The 13,190-nt window shown below is 40.5% G+C and overlaps 1 pseudogene; it reads right to left on the reverse strand.

Moving 5' to 3' along the window:
- Positions 1-11,285: 11,285 nt before the first annotated feature.
- LOC141576870 (U4 spliceosomal RNA) lies at positions 11,286-11,418 on the reverse strand (annotated as a pseudogene).
- Between the last annotated feature and the right edge of the window lie 1,772 nt (positions 11,419-13,190).

Raw genomic sequence — 13,190 nt, forward strand, 5'->3', positions numbered from 1 at the left:
AGTAAGCCAGAAAGAAAGAAAAACACAATATGACAGCACTCATGTGGAATGTAAAATTAAACAGACATAGAAAACAAACTTATGGTTACCAGAGGGGAACAGGGTGGGAAGGGATAAAGTGGGAGTTTGAGATTTGCAGTTAGTGACTGGTAAATATAAAATAGAGCAACAAGTTTATACTACACAGCACAGGGAAACATAGTCAGTATCTTGTAGTAGCTCATGGTGAGAAAGGACATGAAATGAATATTCGTATGTCCATGTATGACTGAGGCATTGTGCTGTACACCAGAATTTGACACAACATTGTAAACTGACTATACGTCAATAAAATAAATATTTAAAAACCTGAACATTTAAAACGACCCTTGAGAGAAATGGCCCCATCTCACCAAAGGCAAGAAAACGCTGAGACACTATGGGGAGGAGGAGGCGAGATGGTGCTGAGAGGCTGGAGGAGCGGGAGGGCAGCTACAGAGGGGCACCAGGCAAGGGGCGAATGTGGAAAAGAGGGGATAGCTGCTCTAGCCCAAGGAACGCTTGTCAGCCAGATGTGTGACGTGGCCCTGTGGCATTTGGACAGGCCAGGGTGGGGCAGGGTTAAAAATGGGCCACAGGCTGACCTGGGCCTCTTTCTGGCTTCCAGCTGGGCTGGGGATGGAGGGACATGTGTGACCCAGCCTCCCCTAGCCAGTGTGAGTTGCAGACCTCCCTGGGCACAGGCTCAGCCAGGAAGGTCTAAAGCTTGGCCCCTGCCTGGGTCAGCTGTGTGCTTTCTGAATGACTGCTGGACCTCTCTGGTCTACGTGCCACCCCACACTGACACACGTGCGTAAACACACACACACCCTCCCAGTAGAGTGCCTTGTAGGGGATGCTCCATGTGGGGCCACCAGGTGACACAAGCTGGCAGTTGGGAAGAGGTACACACTGTGTGTCTGTTCCATTTGTACTTTTTGTTTCTTTGGTCAGGTTGGATATATTATCATTTGTTATGCTCCTCTTCATTTTTATGTACTGAAATTTATTTATTTTTTGAATAGAAAACATGACAATTAGGCAAGTTAAATGGCTGAGAGGTGACACACACACACACTGGGGTGCATCATGAACCCCCTGGATCTTGGCTAATGATGGAAGTGGACACATGAAGGATTCCCTGGTGTGACAAGTGAATGTGAGCATCTTGAAGCCCAGTCATGTGATGTTCCTACCTTAATGTTCTTTGAAATAAATGATTGCCTCCCCATGTTCCTGCTTTACTGAATTACCCACTGCTTTGGTGAGTCAGCCTCAGATACCAAAACCTGCAAAGTAATATACCACATCATATGCTTTCACTCATGAAAAATAAATGCACTAGCTTCCTTTTTTTGAAGTAAATCATTTTAAATTTGCATCTTATATTTGGTTATCAAGAGGCATGCAGAACCCTCCGATTTTAATGAGAACAGTGCTTCTGTGTCTTTTTGTCACATACCTGCTTAATGTTAGGTGTGGTATTGCTAAGTCAGATCCACATCTAGTTGTTTTTTTCCAGCATAATAGGAAAATCCTGCTTCACACAGGTGCATGGTAGTAAACGAAGCAGTACACAACCTGCACGCCTTGCAACACTTGTCTACTCCTGACTCAGGCTGCTCCAAAAATCATTTCATGAAAGTTCAGTGAAATTTTGCTTCACCTGGGAATCAGATGTTAAATCAATCAGGCTCTCATAGTCCCATGACACTAATGAGGTTGGGTTAGGTTACTGTAAATAAATTTCTAACCCAAGCATTATTACCTTTTGTTACAGGAAAATATTAACAGAGTAGAATGCAAACCCCTGCGGTGCTGCACAGCGGCCCTGAAAGTATCTCCATCAACCATAGGATTAATTTCAGTCAAGTCACTGAGTGTAGGAAAACAAAGTTTTCTTTTGATGACATTTTATCAAATACTGTAAAAACTGTCACATTTTCCCCTTGCATTGACAGATTAAACTCATTTAATTTAGTAAAAATATCTGCAAGATATACAAGTCTTAGCAGCCACGATGAATTTGTTAAACAATCAGATCTTCAAAAAGCAGAATCCATGAAAACCAATCGTTCACAACGAAGCTCAAAAAGTCTTACAAGATCTTTACGTCGGGAAAGCCGCCTCACCTCTGTATTTAGAAGTGCTGTGTGCTGGGCACCCAATTCTTCACATAAAATTTTTAGTAGTCTGGGCTGATGTAGCCAAGCTTCAATATAATTGATGATTTGGACTGCCTGATCGAGCATGTTTTCCAGAGATGTAGGCATTATTTTAACTGCAAGTGCATGTCTATGTAATAGGCAGTGACTCCTGGTGCTTTCGGGAGCCACATATTTTATCCAGGTGACAGTCCCAGCAATTTTCCGGTCCACCCCCCTAGAAGCATCACTACAAACACCAGCACATTTTCCCCATTCAATTTCACAGTTTTGCATAAAGCTGTGGATGCAGTTGAAAATGTCCTCTCCAACGGCATTCTTTGCAAAGATTCACGTAAGAGCAGGTTGTCCTCAGTGGACTTGTTAAACCTGCAACAAGCAAACACGAGCAGCACAGCGAGTCCTGAGACGTCGGCTGGATCTGGAAGCTGCAGTGAGAACCTGCCACAAGTTTCCCGTCTACAAACAGGCCCTTCTTCAGTGGCAGCAGCTAGAGCATTAATTCGACCAGCAGCCATACTGACAACTGCACTGCGTCTATTTGTTTTTACAATACTGTTAGTCACACATCCACATCACAACGTCTTTTGCACAAGGCTTGGTGAGCAATTCTCTGATGTATGAGCCTCCACTCAGGGCTGCATTGTAACTTACACTGCATGATGCTTCTCTAGCGCTTCCATGAACTGTGTTGACAATTTTAGGTGCTGGGTGTTTATTGTTTTCATGTGAATCAAGATGTTGCTTGAAAAAGATAATGTCTTTGTCTTTATATGCAGCATGTTTAGTTTCCAAATGTCTTCAAAACTTACTAGGGGCCAAAGAGCTTTTCAATAAAATTTTCTTACATAACACACACTGAGCATGAGGTGCAAATCTATTTCCAAAGGAAGTAAATCCAAAAAACAAATAACTTTCCTCATATTTTCTTCTTAGTGGTTTCTTACTAAATGTTGTTATTTTGTTGGAATTGGACATAAACTTGACCCTGGAAAACTCACTTCCTGAATTTCTAGAAACGGAAGGCTGCAAGTGCTCATCTTTACTTTGTAATATTCTGACCTTTTGATCACTTGATTCAGACACAATTTGATAACAAAAAAGATTCTACTTCTTGTTTAAGTCTTCCTTGTTTCAGCAACAGATCCACAGGCAATGTGTTTGTGGTACAAAACATGGTTAATTTAGAATAAACATTGAGTATCTCAAATGTGTTGAAATTATAAGTCAGGACACAGAAGATGAGCCATCATCAAAGAGATGATGCCAAGCATCTCATCAGTGACTGTGTTAAGTGCTGCCTGGGCATCAAGGCGCAGGTGGAGCATCGCACGCTCATGTATCAGGTGATCTCTCACTCGACATCCTGGTGCTCTCAGGCATGGGACACCTTTTCTTAAAGGTAGGTTACCACATAAAAATAAAAGCCATAGCAATGAGTTTGGTAGTCTTAAATTTTATTTTAAAATACAAAGGAAAAATTACTGTTAGCATGGATCTTTTTCCCACAACACTTATTAACTTAGACAATATTAATATTCTGCAGAAGACAGTTTTGGAACCATTGGACTAAGAAATAATGAAGAGATCATAAGTGTATTTTTAAGGAAGGGACTTCGAGGTCCCATGGCAGGGGCTGGCAAACTTTTCCCTAAAGGATCACACGGTAAATATTTTTTACTCTATGGGGCCACACGGTCTGTATTGCAACCACTCAGTTTTGTAGCTGTGGCAGCAGCCACAGGCAATACGGTAAAGAATGGGCACAGGGGTGTCCCAATGCATCTCTATTTACAAAACTAGGATGGGGCTAAAATTTACCAACTCCTTTCATGGATACAGTATCCCGGAATCTCTTTTAGCTTTCTGCTGCCTGCTGTCATTAGACACACTCGTTGTTGACACCATTATACATCTGAAAGCTGCTTTCAGGGCTAGAGACTGTTTGATGAGCTATGTCAAAAACACACAAACACAGTTCAAGGTTTTGCAAGACACAGAATTCTGCTGTATCCCAAATACTGTGTGTTAACATTGAAAAATAAACTATAAACTGAAAGTTAGTTACTACTTCTCTGGACTTAAAAGTACGTAAATATTTACAGTATACAGAATAAGACTCATTAAAAGTACTGTATATATTTTACTGATTACTCTGCATCCCATTATTTTTTTTACTGAAGGCTTAACAAAGACCTAATGAAAACATAATCTCTCATTTTAATAGGTTTATTCCTCATAGAATAGCTTTTAAAAAGCATAATTAAATGGAAAGGTAATGCAAGTTTTAGGACCTCTAAAGAATGCTGGCTTTGTAAGTTTAGGCGTTCAGACTTAGGGTCTGCCTAAACATAGCTACTTTTGATTTAAGCTTTATGATTTGGCTGCAGAGTGAGCACGGGCTCCACATGTTAGATCCTGACTCTGGCTTTCCTAGTGACAGCTAGAGAGCAAGGTACCTGGATGAGGAGTCTTTCCTTCTGTAATCACACTCTTTGCCCTAGCAGCTTGAAATGCAGACTCTTTCAAAAAATAAAATTAAGGGATAGGGTGGAAGGGGAGTAACCAAAAGCCTAGAATGAGAAAAAATTAAAATCAGACACTGCAAAAGCAGAACTAACTACAAACCTCTTAGATGACCATTCCTTACAATTTATTTTATAGCCAGGCAGTGCAAATTCTTCTTCACCATAATGCCGATCTTAAGAGTGAAGTAGAAGATGCCTAGCATAATAGAAACACTAATATTTTTGTCCTGTTTATTACCCAGGTAATTTCATTGCTTTGAAATGCTCCCCCATCCACTGACTTCATAAAAAGGCATTAAAAACTTTCAGAAATAAACCTAACTTTTTAAAGTACAGCCATACCTTAATGTCTCTAAAACTAAGCATTGAAAGTAATCTAAAATGGAATTATACATAGAAGTGTTACACCATGACTTTTTGCTGTAACGACTCTTGTCTCAATAACCAAGCTCCTAAGGTTACTAATATTTGAGTGACCATTGTTTACTACGTGCCAGGAACTGCTAAATCTTTCATAGATTGGCTCATTTAATCCTCAGAACAAACCTGAGATTCAGAGACTATCATTTATCCACCCCCAACAAGCAGGGATAAAGAAATAGACACAGAGGTTAAGCCACCTGCTAAGTTAACACACCTGTGAAGAACTAAGAACAGAACCCAAAAAGCTCACTTACAGAGCCCACGTGCTAGTCACTGCTGTGTGTCCCTGAACACTCCTAACTTCCCAAGCACTCAAAACACCTGGTACCAGGGGTTGGCTGGTGCAGAGAGAAATGATCAATGATGGGTCGCAGCTGCCAGGAAGTCAAGGGTCTCAAACTGGAGGCGGCAGCGGCAGCAAGGCCTGCTTTTCCATTGCTGGGAGAAAATGAGACTGTCCTTCCACAGTCCCGAACGGAATTTGGTGACAAGAACTGTATGGAGCTGATCGCTGGGTGACCTAAAAGCTTAGGACCCCTCTCCTTTGCTGCCCGAGAAGGACGTAGCGGAGTAGGAAGCTTTGTTATCAGGAAGGGGGGCCTCATCCCCACCTCTTTAGTGGTGCTTCCCCGAATCTCTTGAGGACAGAGATTGTCCTCTCTAAAGTTTCTGTTCGACTCCCTGAAAAGGGCAGGGTGAGGGGGAACCCTCAACTTTTGTCTCTTCCGGTTAAGCTGACAGGTAGCACAACCCACTCACCCCCACCTCAGGCGGTTCCGGCTTTGAACAACACCCTTGGGGGCAGGAAGGCTGAGGAAGAGCACAGTCCACTCACAAAGGCAGGGTGGGCACGGACACCCCATCCAGCACCTGAATGCTTTTCTCAACAGTCACCTCAACCTGCAGCCTGGGCCAGCTGTCCCTCGGCTTCTCCTTGTCACAGGTGCTCGCTGCCCGCTGCCCCCGACAGCTGGGAGCTGGCTTTCCATCGGAGTCTACCCTCGCTTGCGGAGCTCCTCTTGTGTCCCTGGGCGGTGGTCTCAGCTAACAACCACAGGAAAAGGACACTATCTTTCTCCTTCATCTCCATCAGTGATGGGGAGAACCGTGTGGCTGGGCTGTGGAGCCTGGGGCCACCCTTTCACAGAGCGCAAGGCAGCCGTCTCGCCAGAGGGCACCGCTGGGCCGCTGCGGGGCTGCAGTCCCACCCGCATCCGCACCCAGGCCTGAGCAGGGTCAACAGCCAGTCCTCGTGGACGAGAGGGGGGAAGGGGAGGAAAGAAGTGGGGAGGGGGAGGCAGGGGGGAAGGGGGAAATAAAAAAAAACAGAGGAAAGAAAGGAGGATTCGGGATCGGGTGATGCTCTCAGCTCGGGGATATCGCCTGTGCCTTCTCCGCAGACATCCATTCGCGGTTGGCGCAGCCGCTCATCTGAAGACACATTGAGCTCTCTGGGGCACCGAGCTTCCCTTCTTGCACTAGCTTCTTGAACTCGCCAAGTTTCGTGATCCTTGCAGCACTAAGTTCTCACACCTTGAGGGTGAAGTCCTCCTCTTCAGAACTCCTGACGAGGCTGCGACACCAATAATCCCATCCACACTCCTCCCGGAGAAGGGAGAAGAAATGGTTTAAGGACATTTTCCCGAGTGTGCAAACGGTGTTTCCATTTCTATCTCTGGGGGAATTTTTGTCACTTGACCACATACAGAGACCTTCAAAGGAGTCTGAAAATTATGATTTCTTTTTTTAAAACTGAAGTAGAGTTGATTTACAATATTGTGTTAGTTTCAGGCATACAGCATAGTGATTCCGTTTGCTGGGCTTTTTCCTTACAGATTATATTTCATTCTGGGTTATTACAAGATATTGGGTATAATTCCCCATGCTGCACAGTAATTTCTCATTGCTTATCCGTTTTATGTTTGGTGGTTTGTGTCTGTTAACCCCATATGCCTAATTTGCATCCCCCTTTTTGGTAACCATAAATCTGTTTTCTATGTGAGTCTCTTTCTGTTTTGTATATAGTTTCATTTCTATTATTTTTTAGATTCCACATGTAAGTGATATCATGTAGTATTTGTCATATAGTGTTTGGCTTTCTCTGTCTTAAACTGGGTGTACTGAGACTTGTATTTGAGATTCAGATTCTAAAGGTGAGGTGAGACTAGTTCAGAAAGAGCAGTCTTAAACACGCCCAGCAAAGAGCATTCCTTACATCATATGTTCTGGTTACCTATGGCTGCGTGTTAAACCATCTCAAAGCAATAATCCTCTCTGTGTTCAGGATCTATGGGTCAGGACTTTAGTTAGGACTCAGCTGAGTGATGCTTCTGCTCCTAGGTTTGACTGGGGTCACGCAGTGGCATTCAGCTCGCAGCAGCCAGTCCCTAGTCTGAGAAGGCTTTTTCCACGTGCCCGAGACTCTGGTGGGCACAATACGAAGGTTGGCTGAGTGGGCGTGCTGTCCCTCCCCATGCATTCTCAGGGCTTCTCCACACAGTCTCCCCGGCAGGTAGCTGCTCTCCTACCTGGTGGCTTAGACGCCCAGAGCGGGCGATCCTTGCAAAAGGGGAAACTGTCGGGCTCTTAGCAATCAGACTTTGAAACTGACATGACAAGCCTTCAAATGCAAGAGAGGAGAAACGGCATACAGACGCCCCGTCCTGCTGGAGGGATGGCCAGACAACCGTGGCCATCCTAAACCCGCCCTGCAGGTGGGAGGCTCAGCAGGGTCCTTGTGCTCACTCTTATGAAATCTGAATCACAGTGCTCAAACTGTAAAAGTAAATAAATAAAATTTTAAACCTCAGGTTTAAGAAATACCCTGGAGAGTTTTCCTAGATACAGATGACTTATAAAAAGCTAAGCTATTGGTTGTATCTACATTGTAGGATTTTTCACAATTTAAATTTTAGGTTCTGGAAGTAATTACCAAAGTTTAAAAATATTTAGTGTCCTTTTGAATACAAATAGGCTGTTATCTTCCTCTTGAGTTAGTCTGAGTGAAAAAAAATCTAGGGTCACACCTTTCATAATATAGTTTGGATACCAAGCAACTGGACGTTTGGGGTATATGTTGTGTGTATTTCTAGTTTAGGAAGAGATTAAAAGGACAGGTGAGTTGTCGCACATCAGTGTGTCATTCCTTCTGGGATGAAAATGAAATTTTAGACTTCTAATTTGGTGTTAGATGCAGAAAATAAAATAACCTCAGAATAAACATAGAAGGCTGACCAAGTGTCATCCAAGACCATTACAGCTCCAGAGACACCCCATAAACCATATAATCTTCTTTAGCTAAATACACACCAAAAGAGTTCATTCTTTGCTGACTGGACAAGTCTTTTATTACTTTGTAAGTAATAAAATAAGAAAGAGACCACTTCTGAAAGTTTTATTTGGAGATCCTGAATTTATCTTTAAACTTCCATTCTTAATTAGAGGTCACCTGTACTCTCCAATATTCCACTCCTTAATTTTACTTTGAAATAATTTTAGACTTTCAAAAAGGGTAAAATATTACAAATATTGTCCATATAGCCTTTACCCAGCTCCTCCAAAGACGAATGTCTTATAAAGTCATGGTGCAGTCATCAAGCCCTGGGAAGTTAACAGTAACAAGACGTCACTAACTAACCTACAGGCTTTATTCAAGTTTCACCCTTCATTCCACCAGTGTCCCTTCTCTGGTCCAGGACACACACTGGGTTTAGTCATCAGCTGTCCTCCGTGTCCTCCAATCTGTGGCGGTTCCCAGCCCTCCTGTCCTTCACGAACTTGACACTTTGGAAGAAGAAAGGCCATTTTGTCTATTTTCCCTCATTTGGGTTTGTCTGACTTTTCCTCAGTTTTATGTTTAAATTGTCTTTTTTTTTTTTTTTTGCAAAAACACCAGAGAAATGGCTCTGTGCCCTCCTCAGTGCCTTATATTGAGGCGTATATGACATTAATATGTCTCATTATTGGTGGTGTTAAATGAAAACTTGACTAAAATTATATCCAGTAGGTTTTTTCACTATAAAATTAGCTTTTCTATTTATAATTATAAAGTATTTTGGGGGGAGACACAAACATGTGCAAATATCCTTCTTCCCATTATACAGAAGTTTTGGCCACAAATTTTGGCATCCATTGATGGTTTTTTTCCTGCAGAAGTTATTACAGTGGTATATGCCAAAAAAGATTTTCTACTTCCATTATTTTTATATATGTATTAATTGGAAATATTACTAATTGCTTAAAGGAATTCTGGATTTTATTTCCCACCCTACTGTGGCTTGATGATAACAATGATTATATACGAAAATAATACTGAGTTTTAGGTTTTGTTTCCCCTCTGTTTTGGGGTAGCTATTATTAGCCTTACTTTGATCTATTTGTTATTAAGGCCATTTTGTAGGGAAGTATTAAGGCTATTCCATCTTCTTTCTACCTGTCTTTTCCTCTTTGTCTCTAAAACTTAATTTTTTAAAACCATACTACCTTTTTATTTTCCACTTTTTTTCTCTATCATCTATTTCATGTGGAAGATATTAACCATAATGTAGAAGCTTTGGATGTGATATCATTTGAAGAGAAATAAATTAATTAATAGAAGAGAAGAAAACAGTATTTTATGTTGGTTTCATTTTTTGAGCCAGAAAATTGACACATTAGCGAGATGAGAGAAAGCAGCTTGGCATGACCAGAATGATCAATAACTTCCACAGCCCCTAGGAAACAGGTCGGAGGCAAAATTCAAACAAACCTAGGGGCCAGTAGGAAAGAAATTAAGTACACAAGTTCAAAACAGAATAACTGGCCCCTGGAGGATTTTTAAAACAGTAGAATTTTAACTGAATCTTGAAATGTTTCTGACATTCTTTGAACAAGAGGAGACGTAGCCCTCAGGCCACAGACGGAGTGTTTTGGGGAGACTGGGAGACGTCCATCTGGAATTCCACTGCCAAGAGCAGAGTGAGGCCGGGGTGCTTGTGAAGACGTGGATCTGGCTTGACTGGGACTCAAAGGATGGTGGTGGAAGAATGGTTTCAATTAAAAGAGGAAAAAGACCTGTAAAGTATGTTTATTTTCATCTGAAGAAGAGTTGAGGACATGTATCTAACTAACTAACTAACTAACTAACTAACTAACTCACTAAATAAATAAATAGAACAACAACAACAACAACAACAAAAGCAATGAATATATGTATGTTCACGTATAGCTGAAAAATTGTGCTCTACCCTGGAAATTGACACAACATTGTAAACTGATTATAACAAGAAAAAAGAAAGAAAGAAAAGAAAAGAAAAAAGACAGGACAGGACATGTGTCACATGATGGTATCACCAGTCAAGCTCATCTCAAGGGAGAAAACAAACAATTTTGAGGAAGCAGTCCTTCTGTATCATCATTTTTTCATGGGTAGATGGTAGGAATGATTTATTTTATAATCTTTCTGATGAAGGCAAACAGCTCATAAGCTAAGTCATAGCTGAATGTTTGCCCCATTCTTCACCTCAACATACTTCTGGTCATCCATCTGCACAATCTAAAACACAAATGATTGGCACACAAACTGGCCCCCCTCTGCAAAGAGTTCCAGGCTCCCAGGATAAACTTCAGCCCACACAAGGGTGGTGGATGCAGGAAGTCTCAGCTCCTGAAGCCTGCTGCTCCAGTGCCTTCAAACTGTGCAGCTCTCAGTGGACCAGCCCTGACCCAGCCTTGGGTAGGAGAGACCAGCAAGCTCTGGGAGGAAGAAAGGGGGCTATGGATCGTGCTCTCAACCATGTGCATTTTATTTTATTTTTGCTAGCATATTCAAAATTAGTGAAACTTCAACTGAGAAGAAATTATATTATATAGTGGCCCATTTTACCATAAATAATGCAAAAATAGACTACAGCACAGAAATGAGATAATTCATGGACAAATTTAAAATGTCTCCTGAGTTCCAACTCAACTTTGTTTGAGTGTGACCCTAAACTTCACATTTATGAAGCTGACATCACTTTCTTCCATAAACTTATCTTCCCTTACCCAACTTCTTATTTTTTATTAATTGTATGGATCTTAAGTTTTAGAGTGTTCTGAGCATTAGAGTCAACTTCAATTATTCTTTCTCCATGATACTCCACTTTTCACTGGTCACAGAGTTCTGTCAGTTCTTCATTTAAAATATATTTCAGATTATGTTTTATGTAAGATTGCATTGAAAGAAAGTGTTGCTGTTTTTCAATTAGCAATAATCATGCCTTGGATAAACCTCACCGGCTATGATACTGCCACTGTGCAAAGCTTAGGTGTTGCTGTTTTTAAAAGTCTGTAAATGGTGGTATAATAGAAGGGGTGATTGGCTTTGGAGTCAGCCTCCAAGGCACATCATAGCTCTACTACTTTGGACAAATTAATATTTTAATGTCTTCATCCTTTAAATGAAGATAACATCTTTGTAACATTGTTGTGGATTAAGGTAATTTGCAAATTGAATGGCATTTAGTAGAAGTTCAATATATTTAATTTTTGTTCTGACTTTCCTAAAGAGCACAGACTGGCAAATACTCATTTTTTTCTTCCAGTTTTATTGAGTTATAATTTACACTATATAAGGTTAAGATGTACAGCATAATGATTTGACTTCAATATATCATGAAGTGATCACCACAGCAAGTTTAGTGAACATGTATTATCTCATATAGATACAAAATTAAAGAAATAGAAATTTTTTTTTTCCTTGTGAGAACTCTTAGGATTTACTCTCTTAACAACTTTTATTATATAACATACAGCAGTGTTAATTATACTTATCATGTTGTACATTACATCCCTAGTACCTATAACTGGACATTTATACCTTTTGAATGCCTTTATCCAATTTCCCCTCTTCTCACTCTCCACCTCTGGTAACCATAAATCTGATCTTTTTTTCTGAGTTTGTTTTTGAAGTATAATTGACCTACAACACTTTGTGAGTTCCTGTTGCAAAACATAGTGATTCAATATTTCTATATATTTCAAAATGATCACCATGGTAAGTCTGGTTTCCATCTGTCACCAAACAGGTATCAGCTAATTACTAACTATATTCGCCACACTGTACATTTCATACCCATGACTCATTTATTTTGCAACTGCAAGTTTGTACCTCTTAATCTCCCTCACTTATTTCTCTCCTCCCTTTATCCCCCTCCCTTTTGGTAACCTTCTGTTTGTTCTTTGTATCTATGACTCTGTTACTGTCTTGTTATGTTCATTCATTTGTTTGTTAGATTCCACATGAAAGTAAAATCAAATAGTATTTGTCTTTTTCTCTCTGATGTATTTCACCTAACCTAATACCTTTCAGGTCCGTCCATGTTGTCTCAAATGGCAAGATTTCATTCTTTTTTATAGCTGAGTAGTATTTCATTGCACATATGTGCCACATCTTCTTTATCCATTCATCTATTGATGGCCATTTAGGTTGCTCCCATATCTTGGCTATTATAAATAATGCTGCCATGAATGTTGGGGTGCATGTATCTTTTTGAATTAGTATTTCTGTTTTCTTCAGATAAATACCCAGGAATAGAATTACTGGATCCTATGATAGTTCTTTTTTAATTTTTGAAGAACCTCCATGTTTTTCTTAGTGACTGCACCAATATACATTCTCACCACTGCTCGAGGGTTCCCTTTCCTCCACATGCTTGCCAACACTTGTTATTTGTTGTCTCTTTGACAACAGCCATTCTGACAGTTGTGAGATAAATAGCTCATTGTGGTTTTGATTTGCATTTCCCTGATGATTAGTGATATTGGAAGTCTTTTCATGTGATATTGGACATCTGTATGTTTCCTTGGGAAAAATATCTATTCATATCCTCTGCCCATTTTTTAATTGGGTTTTTTGTTTGTTTGTTTGTTTGTTTTGATGTTAAATTGTGTGAGTTCTTTGTATGTTTTGGATATTAATCTTTAATTGGATATAGCATTTGCAAATATCTCCTCCCATTTAGTAGGTGTGCTTTTAATTTTGTTGATAGTTTCCTTTGCTGTACAAAAGCTTTTCAGTTTGATATAATCTCAATTG

The sequence above is a fragment of the Camelus bactrianus genome, unplaced genomic scaffold (assembly GCF_048773025.1).
Source record: "Camelus bactrianus isolate YW-2024 breed Bactrian camel unplaced genomic scaffold, ASM4877302v1 HiC_scaffold_41, whole genome shotgun sequence".
NCBI classification, from domain to species: Eukaryota; Metazoa; Chordata; class Mammalia; order Artiodactyla; family Camelidae; genus Camelus; species Camelus bactrianus.